The sequence below is a fragment of the Hibiscus syriacus genome, unplaced genomic scaffold, assembly GCF_006381635.1.
Source record: "Hibiscus syriacus cultivar Baekdansim isolate YM2019G1 unplaced genomic scaffold, ASM638163v2 tig00111101_pilon, whole genome shotgun sequence".
In the NCBI taxonomy this organism is placed as follows: domain Eukaryota; kingdom Viridiplantae; phylum Streptophyta; class Magnoliopsida; order Malvales; family Malvaceae; genus Hibiscus; species Hibiscus syriacus.
This window is the reverse complement of record NW_024062986.1, coordinates 330,890-349,233: the sequence shown is the minus strand read 5'-3', so window position 1 is coordinate 349,233 and position 18,344 is coordinate 330,890. Positions and strand designations below refer to the sequence as shown.

The following is an 18,344-nucleotide window of genomic DNA, read 5'->3' as shown; positions in this document are numbered from 1 at the left end:
AATGGGAACAATAGTGCAATTTCCTATTTGATTACTCACCTAAAGAACTTTTTTCGCCAAACCCCGAAGTACACATTTTAAAATATAAAGAGGGACAGAAAACGGAGATCGCTGTTGAAACGCATTCACACAATATACAAAATACACAACAATGAATAAGTAAATGTTTCCAAAACCCAACATCCCCATCCAAATGAACCGGCTAATCATGGTTAGCATCGATAGGAGTGCCAGTCCTGGCCTGTGAGATCCGATTAGCATATATTGTAACCAAACGCAGCTGAGTGCTGTTAAGCCCCTCCAGGTGTGGCAAAAATGCTTTCCCCAGCATTATATAAATATCCACCAAACAGAACACGACAGTCTGCAATAAAAAGAAATAACAATTGGAACTCGATGAGCTTTAGAGAAAAAGATACGTGAAACATGCTGAAATACAAAGTTCATTTGGTTATTATCAGAGACCATAAAAAAAGGCGCCATCATCTACTATTTTCCTCATTGTACCACTTTCATTTCAATTGTAAATTGAATTTTGCTAGGCTTTGATACGAGGATATGAATCATATGACCCTCCAAGAATCATCCATACACATGATTTTCTTTAAAAAAAAAATGGGGATACATAGTCGCACACGAGTACGGAAAACATAGGAAATCCAATCTTTATTTCAGATTTTTGGAGGCCAATCATATCACTTACAAAAGATCAAGCAGCTAGATAGCATAAATTAGGGGTGTTCAAACTTCTGTTAAAACAAATTTAACCGACCGAACCAAAGTTTTTTTCAGTTAATCTGTTGGTTAATTTTAGATTCGGTCGGTTAACGGTTAATAATCATTTCGAAGATGACCAGTTCGGAGCTAAATTTCGAAGTCTGTTAGATGTTCGAGTGGGCAGTGGGGACAGAATCAGTTTCTGGTCTGATAACTGGGCGACTGTTTCCCCTCTTAAAGAGGTCTTCCCCAGATTATTTGTTCTGTCTGTAAATAAAAATGGGAAGTTAAAAGAGTTTGGTGAGTTCAAGTCCTCAGTTTGGTGTTGGCATGTTCAATTGAGAAGGAGTTTGAGTGACTGGGAACTGGTTCAATTCTGCGATCTGATGACCTTAATTCACAATATATCTCTGTCCAAGGATCTGTCTGATGGGTGGGTTTGGAGAGGAAACGGGGATGGGATCTATTCTGTTAAGACCAGTGTCAAAGCTTGCAGTCCTGTTTTGTCAGTTGATTCTTTTTGGATGAGATTCATTTGGAGGGGTTTGGTGTCTCCCAGAGTGGAGGTCTTTTTGTGGCAGGTTGTGCATCATAGACTGCCAGTAAAACAGGAACTACAAAGGAGAGGAGTTTTAGCTGTTATAGATGTGTCATGTCCCCTTTGTAAAAAAAGAGGTTGAATCCTCTTTGCATTTATTTTTTACTTGCCTTGTGGCATGGGCATTGTGGATGAAATTTTTGAAATTGTGGGGTGTTAGTTCGGTTTTGCAGGCCAATGCTCAAAGTTTTCTGCTAGCTTGGGAGCATTTGGTCCCTAATTCTAGAATTTGGTCATATATTCCGGGTGTGGTGCTATGGACTATATGGAAATATAGGAATGACATTGTGTTTGATGGGGGTAGGCTCGATCAGATCGATCTGTTTTTTATGGCAAGATGTAGGCTGGCGACCTGGTTCATAACGAATTCCAAGGATGTCTCTATTCTAAAAGACTCTCTAATCTCTGATTCTATTATTGGGGATTCTTGCTCTAAGTCAAGGTGTTCGATCATTGAAATTGTGTCTTGGTCTCCTCCGCCAAAGGGTTTTATTAAACTTAATGTGGATGCAGCAGTGAATGGTGATTGGAGGAAGAGTGGTGTTGGGGGAATTCTTAGAGATGAGGATGGCTCGGTGATGGGCTCTTTTCAAGAGCCTTCTGGTCCAGGTCCTCCGGCACTGATTGAGTTGTTGGCAGTTAAGAGGGGCCTAATTTTTTTTGAGCCGTTTCATCAGCAGATGAAGGAACGTTTATTGATTGAATATGACAGTAAACTTGCAGTAGAGTGGGTCAAGAATTTTGATCTCTGTCCCGGTGTATACTCTAATTTAGTAAAAGATATTGTTACTAAGTTAAGGGAGTTGAATGGTATTATTAGATGGGTTGCTAGGTCAGCCAATGTTGAGGCTGATAGTTTAGCTAAAGCTGGTATTGGCTAGTTTTACATTTGTGATTTGCTTTTGTAGTCTTTGGGTTGGATTATGTAAAGGGAGTGTTTATGTGTTGTTGTTAAACATTATGTATATTGTGGTTTTTAATGAATCCTAAGGCACTCTTTTCCTCCTTTCGCTGATTGAGAAGCACTTAGTGTTCCATTAATCATGAAGGGGGTTTTTAACGAGGCCTACATTCCTATAAAAAAAAACGGTTAATGATTTTTTCAAACTTTGGTTATCAGTTAATTCGGTTCAAAATCGATCGTTTAACCGAATTAACCAAAATTTCTAAATATTTAATATATTATATATATTATTTATATATTAGTTAGCCTTAAGAGTGTTTAAACTTTGGTTTTAACCGAATTAACTGAAAAAAATAAAATTTAATATATATTATTTATAAAATTTGGTTAATTCGTCTAACCAACCGATTAATCGAACTTTGTACGGTTAGGTTTATAATTTTTGGAAAAAAATCGGTTCGGCTAATAGTTAATGGAAAAAAAATCAGTTAATGAAATTTTGAAAGTTCGATTCGGAACTGACCGACTGAACACCCCTACATGGTAATTGTAGAAGGCAAGGAAGTATTATCTTCCACCAGAAGATAAATTCTCTCCTTTCTCTCAACAGGCCATACCCCATCCAACCCTAACCCCTTTTCTTTCCACTTTTTCCAACAAACGAAAACCAAAATTTGTAAATCAAGAAAGAATATTACCTTCCGGATATCTGCACTCTGGTTTCCAAAGGCTTCAAAAAGTGCAGGCAAAAATGAGGGCAGCTGAGCCATTAGTTCCTCATGTGATAGCCGGCCCACAAGCTAAAAAGAAAAGCAGAGCGCTTAGAATATATAGGCATAGTCAATACTTAACAATAGCCAGCAAAAGTTATTTGCATGAACAATGAAACAGTCGAGTAAATAAAAGTCTAATCCAAAAGACAGAGGATTAACAACGTTACACAAGCTGGATTTATATGTACTGTACACAATGCCTAGTCTAAGAAACAGTAAAACAATGGTCACAATCAAACAATAGGCTTTTGACAAGAACGTTACCCTCAATCCCTGTCAAATAGATGTCTTCCCTTACGACCCTCCCACACCCCACCTCTTTCCCTTCTCACGATAAGGTTCCCAGCAAATTTCAAGCAGCATGAGGTAAAAGCTGGAAACATTAACTTACTCTCCTTTACCATGCCATATTATGACATCAGCAACCTTATCCACGTTTAGCATATTGGTTTAGCCCCCCCCCCCCCAATATGAAGAACAAATAACGGTTTAGAGCAAGAATACAAAGTGGAACCATTCATATGCCCAGAGTCTCATGCAATCACTCAAAAAAAACTATATGCATGTGTCCTTGACTCCTTGCATGAAGAATCTCGGCCAGAAAAAGATAGAGGGAAAATTAAATTAATAATTATAACTCCAAATAAGATTCAGAATAAATACCTTTGTTAAACAGTTTATGCAAATAACTAGAGTCTTCTCATCTTCAGTAACTAATAAAGGTACAATAACCTGCAAGCCCAGTCATTTTACAACATCACTATTTATTATAACCTTGAAACCAGAGGGGAAAAGCTAAAACTCTTTCTCTAGTAGGGCAAACAAATCAGACATCTGAGGGGAAACCACTTACACTTAAACATCTGAATGGATCATACTGAGACAGCACGGTGTTCAAGCAGTGCTCAGCTTCATTAGAAACCTGAACATGGAGCAGGCAATTGAGAGGGAGAAGAGGAGCAAGAATATTTTCAAAGCGCAAGTTTGAGGCAAGTATATTACTTTTGGAACAATATCCTTAGTTACATGAAGCAGCTTCTCAATTACTATTTCAACAGAATCTTCCATTGCATCTTTCTGGAATCATGGCAAACCAGAAAGAAAAAAATGAGAATGAACAAGCACACTAGCTTATTAGAGAAGAAAATCCAGATGATTGCTAAAAGTATTATATACTAAAAACTATGAGCAAACCTGGTTTTTAAGCATTTCAACTATCAATGACAGAGCAAGTTCTCTGATTGCGGAATCAGAATCATCTAAAACTTCAAGTACAGCTGTCAAAATCTGATTGAAGTACTACATAAATAAAATTAAATATTACAAATCACTGTGAATAAAATATAGCACATCATATTTCACAAAGGCTAGAAAACACTCTTTTCATGACAGTATCGCAAGGTCAAGAAACTTCCAACAGAAAGAAAACAATTTCCTATAAAACTTACATAGAACTTATATGAGAAATATGTATATACCTTGTTCCAAATCGAGGGATCATCAGCCACGGAAAATTCAATTAATTGCTCAAGTGCACTGCGCTTACTGGCAGTAGGGCTCTCATCATTCTCATTGCAGATCTAATAAAACATAGAAGAAAGCATTTATCAAGTGAGAAGTTCTTCAAACACAATAAACATTATTAGAAGTCAAAACAATCTATTTTCTACAAGCAACTCAATTGGAAAAAACAATTATCATCACCGGAAGGGGAAAAAAGGAAGAGAACTGGATGATACTAAACTCACCATGTGAAGAATTTGAGGAATGCTAGGCCCGACGTCTGGGGTGGTGATAATCTTTACAGGTGCTGGTTTAAGGTGATTAAGATCCAAAACCGACGAAGTCTCATTATTATGAGCAACCCCATAAGTAGCTCCTAATGAGTCAGATCTACTCAGAACATTAGTTTCTAGTTGTGGAGCAGATACACCTTCCAAGTTGAAATTACTTTCCAAGTTCTCTACAAGGTCAGTTGGATTCAGACCCATAGAATAAGCCATATAAGACAAGTCTTTGGTTTTGGAAGGAAGAACATCTGGATTTGGACTGATCTCAAGGTTCTGATATATGTTTTCCTGGGTTTCATCAGATGTTGCCTGGCCAATACTGCCAGTGACAAGGGTTGATTCCTGGGTGGAACCCCATTTCCTACCTCCTTCACTATCAACGGAACCGGAAGAATACCTCCAAGGTAAACTCTTCTTGGATACACCAATATAACCTTCTTCAGATGATGTTCCAACATCAGATGGATCATAGGAAGACTTAGTGCGTCTCTCTTTCTTGCTCTGCAAAAAGTTCACTAGATCCACCTCAATACGAGGTGTGTACTGTTTAAGTGCCCGTCTCAAGGAATTTTGTTCTTCAACTGATAAACTAAGAATAAAATTCAGAACAGTAGTTGGATCGAAACGCGTGTACACAGATATAATGCAAGTAATAGCTGCATCCTTAAGCTTAGTATTTTTATCATGGACCAGTGGTGTCAATTTAGAAAGCCATAACTTCAGGATGCCGATATTACTAGAACCTTCAGAGTTCATAGCATGTTTGTTGAATGAACTAATGGAAAACTCAATAACAGCCAATTTTGCCTTCGGTGACCGCTGTTCATCAAGCGAGCGCAACAAAGCAGGTAAGAGAGAATCTATGCTATAAGTCTTGCTAACAATTTCCAGTGTCATAGAGCTTGGTTGCCTAACCAACTCCTTTGGGTCAATTAAGCGTGAGAACACATGGGGTAAGATCCTCTCCATGTAACACTCAAAGGGCCTACGGCATGATTGAATAATATCTGCAAGTGTTGAAAGGGCAGCCTGTGCAACTTTATGGTGGGGATCATCCAAGTGCTGGAAAAACAGTTTCATTACCTTCTCAAAATTTTGAATCACTTCCTGAATACCTTTTGGGCCTTGCTGCAACAGAGACCGGAGACAAGTAAAAGCAGCAACCCTTGCAGACCAATCAGAATTTGGACTGAGTCCCTCACTTAGGGCATCACTGAGAGAAGCTGGACCTTCAACATAATTTGACCTCTCTCCAAGTGACAGCTGGCTATCATCAAAACTTTTTCTCCTTCCAGCAGACATCCGCCCAGCTACATGCTTTCTTAAAAGCGGCCTCTGGAAGTTTGGAATGTAACTGTGCTGTGAATCCCTAGAGCTTGCATCTCTGTAAGACATGTCCAAATATTGCCTTTCAGTATGTGGATTTATAACCGCCTGGCTTCCCTCATGTCACTATTCTCTTCAAAGGACCTCGTTCTTGCCTTTCAGATATCCTCTTGGTAAAGTAGATGAGAAGCTGGTAGAGACTCAGTTGCCGCACTACTTCTATATGATAACTTGCCCGGATCTTTGGAAGCTTGAATTTGAGAATGATGTCAGACATAATCAGACCACCATTGCGGTTACTACCTTTACCAACACTGGAGGTACTTGAGTCTAGTCCTAAAGAGCCTGTGAGACTATTAGAAGCTGGAACAACAGCAGGGAATGGTGGATCACGAGATGATGGAGGGTCAATTCCTGCACTAGTGGGCAATGAAAGAGAAATTTAGCCGCTCACAATTTTACCCCGATTTCCACATCACTGCATTTAAAAACCTCATCAAAATAAGAATTCTAGTTTAAATCAAGTAAAATGGAAAATCCATTCAATACCTAGATCCAGACTTGTTGACCTCTGTTTTTTGGATATGTCCAAACCTATAAGCATATTTTCAATGGCACTGACTTTCTGTTTGCTTGAATGTAACACGCTCTCCAAAGTACGATCAACAGCTTTACCAACGGGTTTAGATTGGGATAAATTCATCCCAGAAGAAAAGGACATCCCTGAAGGTAAACTAGAAGTTCTATCCATTGCAACTATAGCAGACGTTCCATATCCAGGTATATTTGAAGTAGAGGAATTTTGAATGGTAAATGAACTCGGTACATTCCTCTCACGACGAGAAGGAGAAGCATGCCGCCTATGCATCCCTCCATCTTCTTCATTAATTATCTGCAAAAAGCCAGACTTTGAAATGACAATATAGGAAATAGAATTATTCCAAACTATCCATTGAATAGAGGATATATACCCTTTGAATGACAGGATCAAAGGAGGAGAACAAGCGACGGGAACGATCTGGCCAAGTTTTGGCGAACATTCTATAGCACATTCTAGCAGTTGAGCGTACCTGTTTAAAGAATGGGTTCAAACAAGTTCGTAAAAGGAAAATAACATTAAAAGTGTGTTTGGTTCACAAAATGTAAGATTTGCTTTGGGAATATAATAAAGGAATGTATTCAAATTACAGGGAATATCGCATTACTTCGTTTGGTTGAGGTTCATTTAGCCGGAATGTAAGAATATGGTATTTGGTAAAGGGAATGTAAAATTACCTAGAAACACATTTTTTCTAAATTGTCATTGTTTTAGAGTTTATTTTTTAAACAAGTTTAATTCCTTGAGTATTTTTAGTCTCAATTTCCATAAAATTATGATAAATTCTTATAATTCTTATTTTTAGTACAATTTATATATTAAAAAGTAAATATATGATGTTGAAATAAATTTATAAATCATAATTAGAATAATTCATGAAAAGTGATTGCATCCCCAACCATAATTATAAATTATAATAATAATAATTAAAATACTAATAAATAAATCATTAGAATAAGTACAGTAATTATAATATTCAAGTATGACATACACAAATTCACTATTAAGAAAAGAGAGATTTCGATTTTAATTAGATTTAAATTTTATTTGGAAAAGAAAGGACTAAACTGATTAAAATAACAAAAACAAAGGTTAAATTGGCCCAAAACTTAAGATTATGCTAATAATCCCATATTAACTAAGAAATAAGTGGTTATGGCTTATGAGATTAAACCCTATATTACACCTTGCTGTAATATGAAATTACGGGGTGCTTGTAATGTTTGCGACCAAAACCAGAATCTAAGATATAACCCCATAATATTAGATAAGGTGAATGAAATACCCCCCGCCCCCCCATGTTTCAAAACTGCCATATAAGGTCATCTGATCAAAACTATCCTATTTATGAAAAAAAATATAAAAGTTCTTTAAAAGATGTCAAACAAGCATCAGGCAGCCATTAACCAATCATGCTTTGAAGAGGGAATCCTATGAAAATGAATAACTCAGACCTGCAATAAAGGGCTTAATGCAGGACTATGTATATCAAACATCAAAGAATAAAAGTGATTCCCAACATAGATACCTCACTCATTGCATCGGCAACACAACATCTAATCAGTTCCTCATATAAATCAGCTGATCTCTGTATTTCTGGTGCATCTGGCCAATGTTCAAGTGTCAACAGTGCATATTCACAGCACCTGCAGTAAGGAGATAAAAAGTAAGTAGAACATAACAAACAAAAGACTTTATCATAAAATAGCAGACAATGGAATACCTGGCACGGAGCACAGCACTGCGGTCATTCTTTGCACAATCAGCAATTCGGGGAAGCACACGAGCACCTTTGCAGTTACGCAACATCTGCAAGTTACAAAAGACAACAACATAAACAGAAAAGTCAAAAACAAAGGGAGAAAATGAAAAGGGAAGGGGAGATAAATAAAAGATTACCGTTTTTATGCAGTTGTCAGCAGACTCTGCAATTACAAGCACAGTAATCACAACCAACTTGAAAGGACCTGATTACCATTACATGAGATTAACAAATGCTTATACGAATAAAAATGCTGTTACACTACACAAGAATGTTGAACTTACTGGGATGAAGATCTCAGCGCATGCCTCAAAATCTCCCAAGAGTTCCTTTGATAAGAATGACAATAAATGGCAAGCCTGAAAAATGAAACACGCTCAGAAACAGCCATAAGTTCAAATCATAAAAGCATTTATGGAAAAGAGAAATAAAAAATTGACTTCAACTCAACCACCACTAATATTCTAACTCACTCAATATTACAGGCTGCCACAGTATAAATTCCATTCACAAGTGTTACGAGACAGAAGCTTAAACACCATGCAGAAACTTGGAATCTAACCAACACTAAGACCCTGTAATTGTGATCTCTGCTCAAGTAAAGTTTTCAGCTCATATCATTCTCTATCAGGTAAAATAGATGAAACACCCTTCTTGGAAGTTTCAAGAGCGTCAATATGAAAAGGACAGATACAATGATGAGTCCATGGTATATTCCTTATCAAGAACCTAAGCATTTTTAATATATGGATATGTTCAGAACAAATAACAACACTAGCAAAACTGAGGAAGAAAAGAAAAATATTTTCCAGGGATTGAATCTTTCAGCAAATTCATTAAACCATTCTAAACAAATTTCAGCAGTAAACCTTACTCTTGGTGCAAGAATAAGCCAAACCAATTCAGATACCCGTAAATATACAATAAACACCAGGAACAGTATCATAAAACATTAAGAAAAAGGAAGTTCAAAAGAAAGAAAAAAACAGCAACAGAAGAAACAAAAATGGAACAGACCTGCTTCACAATGCTTGACCTTCTATCTGATAATTGTGTACTAAGTGGGCTAACAAGCTGCTTTAAGAGTCCCCAAAAACATGAATAATCAGCCGCACCTGTTTATTTTCAGTAGTATTAATAGTTAAAACCCCCAGGTCTCAATCCATAAGCATAAAAGGTGGAATACGCCATCTATTTTACCCAGACCCACGGTCTATCAAACCATAGATACGTATCTAATACGAGTGTGTTTAATATTTTGTCTTTTCATATATCTAGAAGATCATACTCCGCAGCAATATCCAAATATGTATCGGACACATGTACTGTATGAAAAATTAAGAATCCAGGTACATAATATGCCATATAAAATTGGATTTTTGATAGCAAATAGATATCTAGCACAGTTGACATCGGCCAGTTATTTAAGATCAAGAATTTTGTTTCAGCACAAAAGGCAGAACAATTTCTTAACTGTCCATCCAAAAATAATAACTCTACAATTCTTTCAGTACAGACACATGACCAAGAGCAGGTATGGTGGAAGAATGAAAATATGGATTTTACCTCCTAAAACAAGGCCTTCAACTCTCTGCATGGAAGCAATTCGTACAGACCAATCTTTTTCTGGCAAAAGATTACAAGAAATTTTCTCGAATTCCCTTATCAGCTCCTTATCTGAGTAAACTTTAATCGGATCTATGGGTTTCTCGGTGATATCATTTTCACCTATAAAAAGTAAAAAACCTATCACGTCAGTAACAATTAGGTTTCTAAACCATGATATAAATTTAATAACCACATTAGAGAAATATAAAATGTAAAAAATGTCAACTTCTTTTAACCGTCAATCTCAAGAGGAAGTAACCAATATTGGGAAGTAGATTAGTGTAAGCAAAGGTCAGAATATCATGAAACCTATTATAATTATTAAAAAAAACACTTGAAATACACAGATACAAACCTCCAAAATGAGATGTTTCCCTTGAAGAACTCTTGGCTTTTGGACTGCTTTTCTTGGGGTTAAGGATAGCAGGCTTTATCTCTGCAGAAGCAAAACCACCCAAATTCCATCTGAAGATCGAACTCTTGGCTCAATTTTCTCCAGTCTGGCATTAATATCTCTCACCTGTGTTTATATGCTATCTTGAAAAATGAAAAAGTAATAAAGCTAATAGCTTTCTTCTATAAGGAAATTTGATCAACCTAAAATGATCCAAACCAATATTCTCATTTATAAGAATATATGTTAAATAAGTGGAAAAATTGGAGGGGGCAGAGGAGGAAGTGAACAGTCAATAGTCGGGACAGAAAAATATATTATTCATCTGCAGATACAAGAAGTTCAAAATGAAGCTAGAAAATGAAATATATTAGTGCAAAATTAATATTCAATAATTCACCATAGATGCGGGAAGCTGATGGCGATGAAGTTCATCACGGAATTGTATTCCAGCCTGCCTATACATTTCCTGGGAAAGAAACGATTTCGTCAGAACTTGCCGCCAGATATAACAAATTATAATGTATATCCCGTCTCTTAGAGTTACCTCTGTATATACACGTAAAAGCAAATGTTCCTTAAAAAGATAAGTTAGAATTTTGAATATAACCAAAACAAGAATCAGAACATTAACAAATTCTTCCAAAAACTTCATAAAGTTGTTAAGATCTCCCAAAGATGCACTGGAAAAAAAAAGAAGCTTCACTAACCTCAATGCACAATATAGAAGCTTCACGAACACCAAGATTAGAGTCACTTAACATCTGCAAAATCTGATAAATTTATAAAGCTCAACTTATCTGTCATATTTGATGAATGAAACAATAAAAATATCAATTTAAGAAATGTTAACAAGCATACAGATGGAAGAATAGCCCTTTGAAGAGGAAGTTCAGTAGATGCAAAAAGACTTATTGCTGATGTCACGGTTCGGGCAAATTCCTCCCGAACTCTCCAACTTTTATGTCTCCAAGCATAAGATCCAGCTCTTTCAACAATAATCGTAGGTGAAGAAACCTAAAATAAAAAAAGTTTATTTTACAAATAATTGCAATAATAATAACCGAGTCCACTTTTCTTATGGTTATCTTTTTCGAAAAGGTAACCTTATTGATTAATGAGTAGAATACAATAATGTTATCTTTCTCGGAATATGTGAAGGAATGTGGATTAAAAGACTGCTCGCAGAACTAGACTTAGATGACAAGAAGAATTTTGAGATTTTTAGTGACAGTCAATCAGCTATGAGTATAGCAAAAAACCCAGTACAACATGATAGAACGAAACACATTGAGATAGACAGACATTTTATTTACGAGAAGGTCAACAATGGAGTTGCACAACTGCAGTACATTCCGACGAAGAAACAGCTTGCATATATCTTCACCAAAGCCCTTCCACGAGTGACTTTTGATGAGCTGTCATTCAAATTGGGTATATACAACATATATACACCAGTTTGAGGGGGAGTGTAGGAATTATAGAAATGAGCTATCAAGAGATTCTGTAATTATTTTCTGTTTTCAATCCCTTATTTCAAGGGATTACATCTCCTAGGATTAGTATCTTTCCTAACTTAGAGTTTCCTAGTTTAGAGGCATAATTTGTATATAAATATGTAATATGTTTCTACTGAAAGTAAGCAAGAATAAAAAAACAGACTTGTATGTTTCCTACAGTCTGTTTTCTACAATACAGTCTGTTTTCTTTCTACAGTCTATTTCCTACACCATCGTCTTTTTTTTTTTTGATAGAAGTTGGAGGTCTCATTAAAAACTCCCTTCGTATTCTTCCACATACTTAGAAGTATGTTGAAGAACAAGGAAGGGAGAAAAGAGTGCCTCATATTTTATTAAATATAATACTAAGTACATGAGGTAACACCAAACCCACATGCGGGAATAAACACCAATACAACCCATATCACCTAGAAATCTTACATCGTCAACCAAAAAGCCCCTAAATCACCTCAAGATGTAAGATAACATAACAAAAAAACCAACAATTACAACCACAAACTTAAAAACGCCTCTGAATACAGCAGCCGAACAATCACAACCCAATTGGAGGATCAAGTTCTAAAGAAATATCGCAATCTTCAGGAACCCAAGAATTAGGTTTGAAGGAAGGATCAACTTCATGCACCAAGATTTTGAATAAATGATCCCCGACCTTCAACTCCAACAACTCATTAATTCTCACTTGAGCGTTTGTGAGTATTTGGATTTTAGCCCGATCAAAAGACGAAGGGAACTCACAACTGTTATCGATTGCTATTAACTTGCCCCACTTAGTAGCTATGTTTTTGAAAGTATCCCAATTCCAAGCGTGAAAAGGAATACCTTCGCAAACTAGCCAAACGCGCCGGCTCTCCACCACAAGGCTCTCAGACCAAGTTTCCACTCTGGAAAACCATTCTGCAAGAGTTTCTAACTTTTCATCCTTCACGCATCTCAACGAATTAGAATCTTCAAAAACCATTAGAACTACATTTCCAGCAGCTCTCATAAGCGTGAAACCCGCTAGTCCTTTGGCTTGTATTTGGTTAGCAAGATTACCAATCTTGATAAAGTTCTTGCACCACCCCACAAGACAGTTAGACAACACATGAAGTTTATCTGCGTCCACAACACCCTCAACTTCACAGTGTTTAATCGTCGGAAAAACTTTCAGCCCCGACTTACTATGAACAACTTTCGAGGACTTTCGCCAGTAAGACTGTCGGGGTTTATGTTTAGCTAAAGAGACTCTAATTTGTTGCCGTAAATACGATAACCATTCATCTTAGAAATCGATGTCCTTGCTTCTTCAATTGTAGCAAAGCGAATAAACCCAAAACGAACCCCATTCGAGTTTCTTTTTTTGGGAATGAAGGCATCAATAACTTGACCATGTGAGCCAAATATGGATCCAAGTTTCTTCCAATGGATCTTCTCTGGAAGGTTTTCGATAAAAATCGTGTAACAATCCTTTCTGGACCCATTGCGAAAATCTGGTTGGCCTTCTTTCGACCGATTATAAAACCCATTTCTTCTTCTTCCCACCACTTCGGAAAATTTTGCATCGGAATACCCTTTCGAATAGAACTCCTTGGCACCACCATGATCAACATTAGCGACTGGAAGCGTTGGTGTTGCGTGAACAAAAGACAACTTTCCGTTCCTATGTTTCCCTTCTTGTGAGCATTTCTTCAAAGGACTGGATGATAGTGGACTTTCACCCGACCTCGCCGAAACTGATCTCGAATTTTGTTGATTTTGGGTTGAAGGAGAGTGTCTGTAAGTGGTGCCGTCGGACTCAACTATCCAACCCGCCTCACGTGCCAAGGCTGCCAAAACATCGTTCTTAGCAGCATTCGGTGGAATAGAGAAGTTACCAAACTGTCTCAATCCGGCCAACAAGCGTCTGGTAAAAACTCTTCTTTGCGGTTTCCGTAACCTTGTCCTCTCCTTTTCATTCTCAATTTTACGATTGTCCTTACCGGAGTAAGATGAAGAGGCTGCACCAGCGGATCCAGATTTCTTGAGAAGACTGCCTCGTGGAACTGCATTTTCCTTCATTTTTAAATCATTAACCCGCTTATTCAACTCTGCCACTAATGCTTTAAGAGCCTTCACTTTCGCTTCTAATTCCTTGGCAGACTCCAGGGGGAAATCACCAGCTGCAACACGGCAGTCTGGTTCAAGCGGGAGATGAGAACTCCTAGACGAAGAAGGAGGAACAATAGGAGGCCTCACGGAGGAAGCAGCCACCGCACCAGCTGAGTCAAACCCTCGAAGTTGGCTGGGTTGAGACGTGGGTTGGGGTTCCATGGTGAATACTCAGCTGTACACCACTGCTCGACACAAGAGAAGACGGGATTAGGTCACGTTTAGGCACTGCGCTGGGTTGAGTGGCGGAGGCGAACTCGGACGGCTGGAGGCTTCGAAAATCTGCAGAGGGCGAGTGTAGATCTGCGACTAAAGACAGCGTTTTTCGCAAATGCAAGACCAGATCTGTATTCACCGTGAGCAGACAACCATCCTAGGAAAAAGCGGCGTCAAACGGTGGTCAGAGTGTGGCGGCGGACGGCTGACGGCGGCGGCAGACGGCGGGCGGCGGCAGCGGCCAGCAGGCAACAGACGAATGAGACAACACTTTTAAATTTAAAAACACCTGGGCCCTAGAGAGAAGCGGGAACTTCTCTCACTAGATATTAAAAACACCATCGTCTTTTGATCGGGTGAAAATTCAAATACTCACAAATGCTAAAGGGAGAATTGATGAGTTGTTGGGGTTGAAGGTCGGTGATAATTTATTCGATGTGTTGGTGCATGAAGTTGATCCTTCCTTCAAACCTAATTCTTGGGTCCCTGAAGATTGCGATATTTCACTAGAACTAGCTCCTCCTATAGGATCGTGATTGTTCGGTAGTTGTATTCAGAGGTGTTTTTTGTTTGGGGTTGTAATTGTTGGTTTCTATTTCGCTATGTTATATTACATCTTGAGGTGTATTTTAGGAATAGGGTTATTGTCTTAGGGGCTTTTTGTTTGAAGATGTAAGATTTCTAGGTGATACGGTTTGTAATGGTGTATATTACCATATGAGGGATCGGTGTTACCACATGTACTTGGTTTACTATTCAATAAAATTTGCGGCACTCTTTTCTTCCTTCCTATGTTCTTCAACATAATTCTAAGTATGTGGAAGAATACGAAGGGAGTTTTTAATGATACCTCCAACTTCTATAAAAAAAAAAGAACTGCTTATATACAAAAGCAAACAACATTTATGAATATTTTAGAAAGTTAAAAATGTAACATTTTCCAAGAACAAAATACTTCATGGTGGTACTACTATATAGAATATTAAATTTAAATTGAAGATGGATGTCAGTAGAATTCTTCATTCTTTAACCTATCATGAGTTCATTTCTATCATTTGCTCTTGCTTTATAGAAACCTTTTAATTAAAAAGTTGTTTGCGAAAACAACCACCAAGTGCAATTAAAGGTTCAAAAATGCTTTTTGACAGCATTTTACATTGTAAGTTCTCCTCTTAAATAGTCCATAGGCCAGTGTCATTATGTGCAATACAAGTATTTATGAGTAGCTATGACTTATCAATTGAAAATAAAATCCAACACATTCAGGTACGGAGCCAGGATTCCAACTCAAGAACTATAGAAAATGAGAGGGGCAAAGTATAATTAACCATAGAAAATGAGGGAACAAATCAAAATAAAATAAAATTAGGACCTCTAATTTAGAATTTACATATATTCTTTAATAATAAAAAATTAGGGGGCAGTGCCCACCCCCGGTACGAAGCATAGCTCCGTTCCTTACAACACTAATCTTCAGATTTTTAACAGCAGACCTTTTGAGTCACAGCAAAAATTAAAAACTAGAAGTTAGAAGTAGGAGAGTATCATGTATCTGCTTTTGTACAACACGTGGCATCCCTAGAATGCAAAAAGTGATTGCATGAGGAACCATAGCTCATGAACGTGATGTCTTGTTTAATAGTAACCAGATACTAAACGGAATGACTGGTTCCATAAGTACCATGGAAACAATCCAGAGATGGTTAAGGATGAAATTTATTCAATCATGTAACCGCTTTCACTAGTAATCCTTAGGTACCAAATCTCAGGAAAATCTTCAACAAGACTCAGATAACTTTCAAAGACAATAAAATAAGAAGGAATTAGAACTCCATTTTCCAATAAATTCTGATAAACAATAAATGAACTACTTAAAGACAAGCGATGAAAAAACCCTTGACTCGTCCAAAGCTAAGAGAAAATATATTCCTTATCTCCATGATTATTAGAACATCCATAATTAACTTCCACAATACGACACTAAAGTAAGGTAACTTTCCGAGGACAATCTCATTCTAACAAATTAGATTTCTCGACACATTACTAAATCATAAGAACTGACAGATTTATCCACTGCATTGCACTGGTAATGTCACTAATATATACAGAATACTATATCCAACCGCGCGTCACATTTTTTCCCATTCAAAATAAAAAAAAAAATCAGCCGCTACGCATTTTGAAGATAGAGTGCCTTCAGTGAAATTAAGAAAGAAAGGGAATTATAAGAGCGTCGACATTCAATAACATAAAAGTAAACATATAATAACCGTACCTCCATAAGAGTGAGCAGTAGGCGTCTAGCGGCGTCCCTAACAGGTTGCTTGGCGTCACCTAACCGTGCAACAACCGCGGGAACGAGCGCGTTGAAGTGCAGCTTCAAGTGATCACCAGCTAGGACAGCGGCCGAAGCAAGGGCTTGGAGAGCGCCCTGGGAGACTCTGAAGTTGCTGTCCTTGAGGAGATCCAAGCAGCAGTCGACGAGCGGAGTGACTTCCGAAGAACTGAGACTCTTTCTAGAACCTTCGAGAAGTTGATAGAGCCGTTCCACCGCCGCCATTCGCTCCTTCGTGTCCTTGGCACGTGCCAGCTCCAGCGCCTCCTCCATATTGATCCGGATCCGGCGAGATCGTAATCAGATCTAAAAAATTCCTCAACCAATCCAACAATTCGAAACTAAAAAAAAAGGAAATTTAGTAAAATGAAATTCGTAGAAATGTGTTTGGCGAGAGAGAAAAAAGTAATTAAATGAAATGGGAGGGAAATGGTCTTTTTTGAAGAATGCGAGCCTTGAATGAGAACTTCAGCTTTATTTTATTTATTCATTTACTTATTTTGCTTTTTTTTCCTTCACGGAGGGAAGGTGAAGATAGGAACAGAGAAAAGGGAGGGAGCATAGTGGACTGTTATCGACGGGGAGAAGATGATGAAAGTGTGTGGTTAGAGGGGAATATGATATTAACCATCCGTTTTGCTTTAATTTACGAGTTTTGCCACTGCAATTTTTTTCACCAAACGGCACTCTATTTTATGTTCAGTTTTACGGCTGATCACATATTCACATAAGGCAGTGTTGCGGTCCATTAATTTGTAAATTGCACCATTCTTACTGGTATGTTATGTAAGATAAAAATTAAATTTTGAAACATCGATTGGTTTTAACAGTGAAAATAAATTTTATATTTTTTTAAGATTTTGGATTCGGCAGTTAATTATGTAGGATGTGCATGCATTGTCAATTTATTAAAAAAAATTAAACATATATTATTTTATAATCACTCTAAATCATTTAAAAAATAAAAACAAATTATTTAACTTTTTTAATTCATTAAAATTCTTAATGATAAAAGGATGTGTTGTTCCTTTTAAAGATTTTAAGCTCGAGCAAATGTATCTGTAAAATATATATATGTTTTTAATATATTAAAAATTTATTAGAACATATATTATCTTATAATCATCTCAGATTATTCAAAAGAAAAATTATTTTTAAAATTTAATAAGCAAAAAATAAAATTTTATTAGTTGAAGAGAAAGATATGATTAATAAAGTATATTTTCTTTGAATTTTAGATATAACATGATTCGTAATTTGTACTTTGAACGAGGAAAAAATAAAATTTAAAATACATATCATATAATTTATATTTAAAACGTAATTGCTCAATTCTAGTATCATTAAGAAGGACAATATTCATTTATATCATTAAGGTCGTTCAATAGATTCATATTTTATGTATTTTATTTTAATTTTTAGTTTAATATTGATGCTTGTAAAAATGATTTTTGTTAATATATTAAGTTGCTATATTGTACAGTTTTAAATATGAAAATAAGTAAAATGAATGTGAACTATATTTCGACCATTCAACTAAATAGGATAAGGAAAAATTATTAATTATTCCACTAATATTGAGTTAATGAATATAGCATTAATAAATTATTTATGAATTAATTTAATTTTAACATGAGTTTGATTGTCTTCTTGATCAGTTTATTCACGATATT

General features: G+C 36.7%; 1 pseudogene; it reads right to left on the bottom strand.

Moving 5' to 3' along the window:
* Positions 1 to 39: 39 nt before the first annotated feature.
* On the bottom strand, positions 40 to 17,234 carry LOC120153605 (annotated as a pseudogene).
* Between the last annotated feature and the right edge of the window lie 1,110 nt (positions 17,235 to 18,344).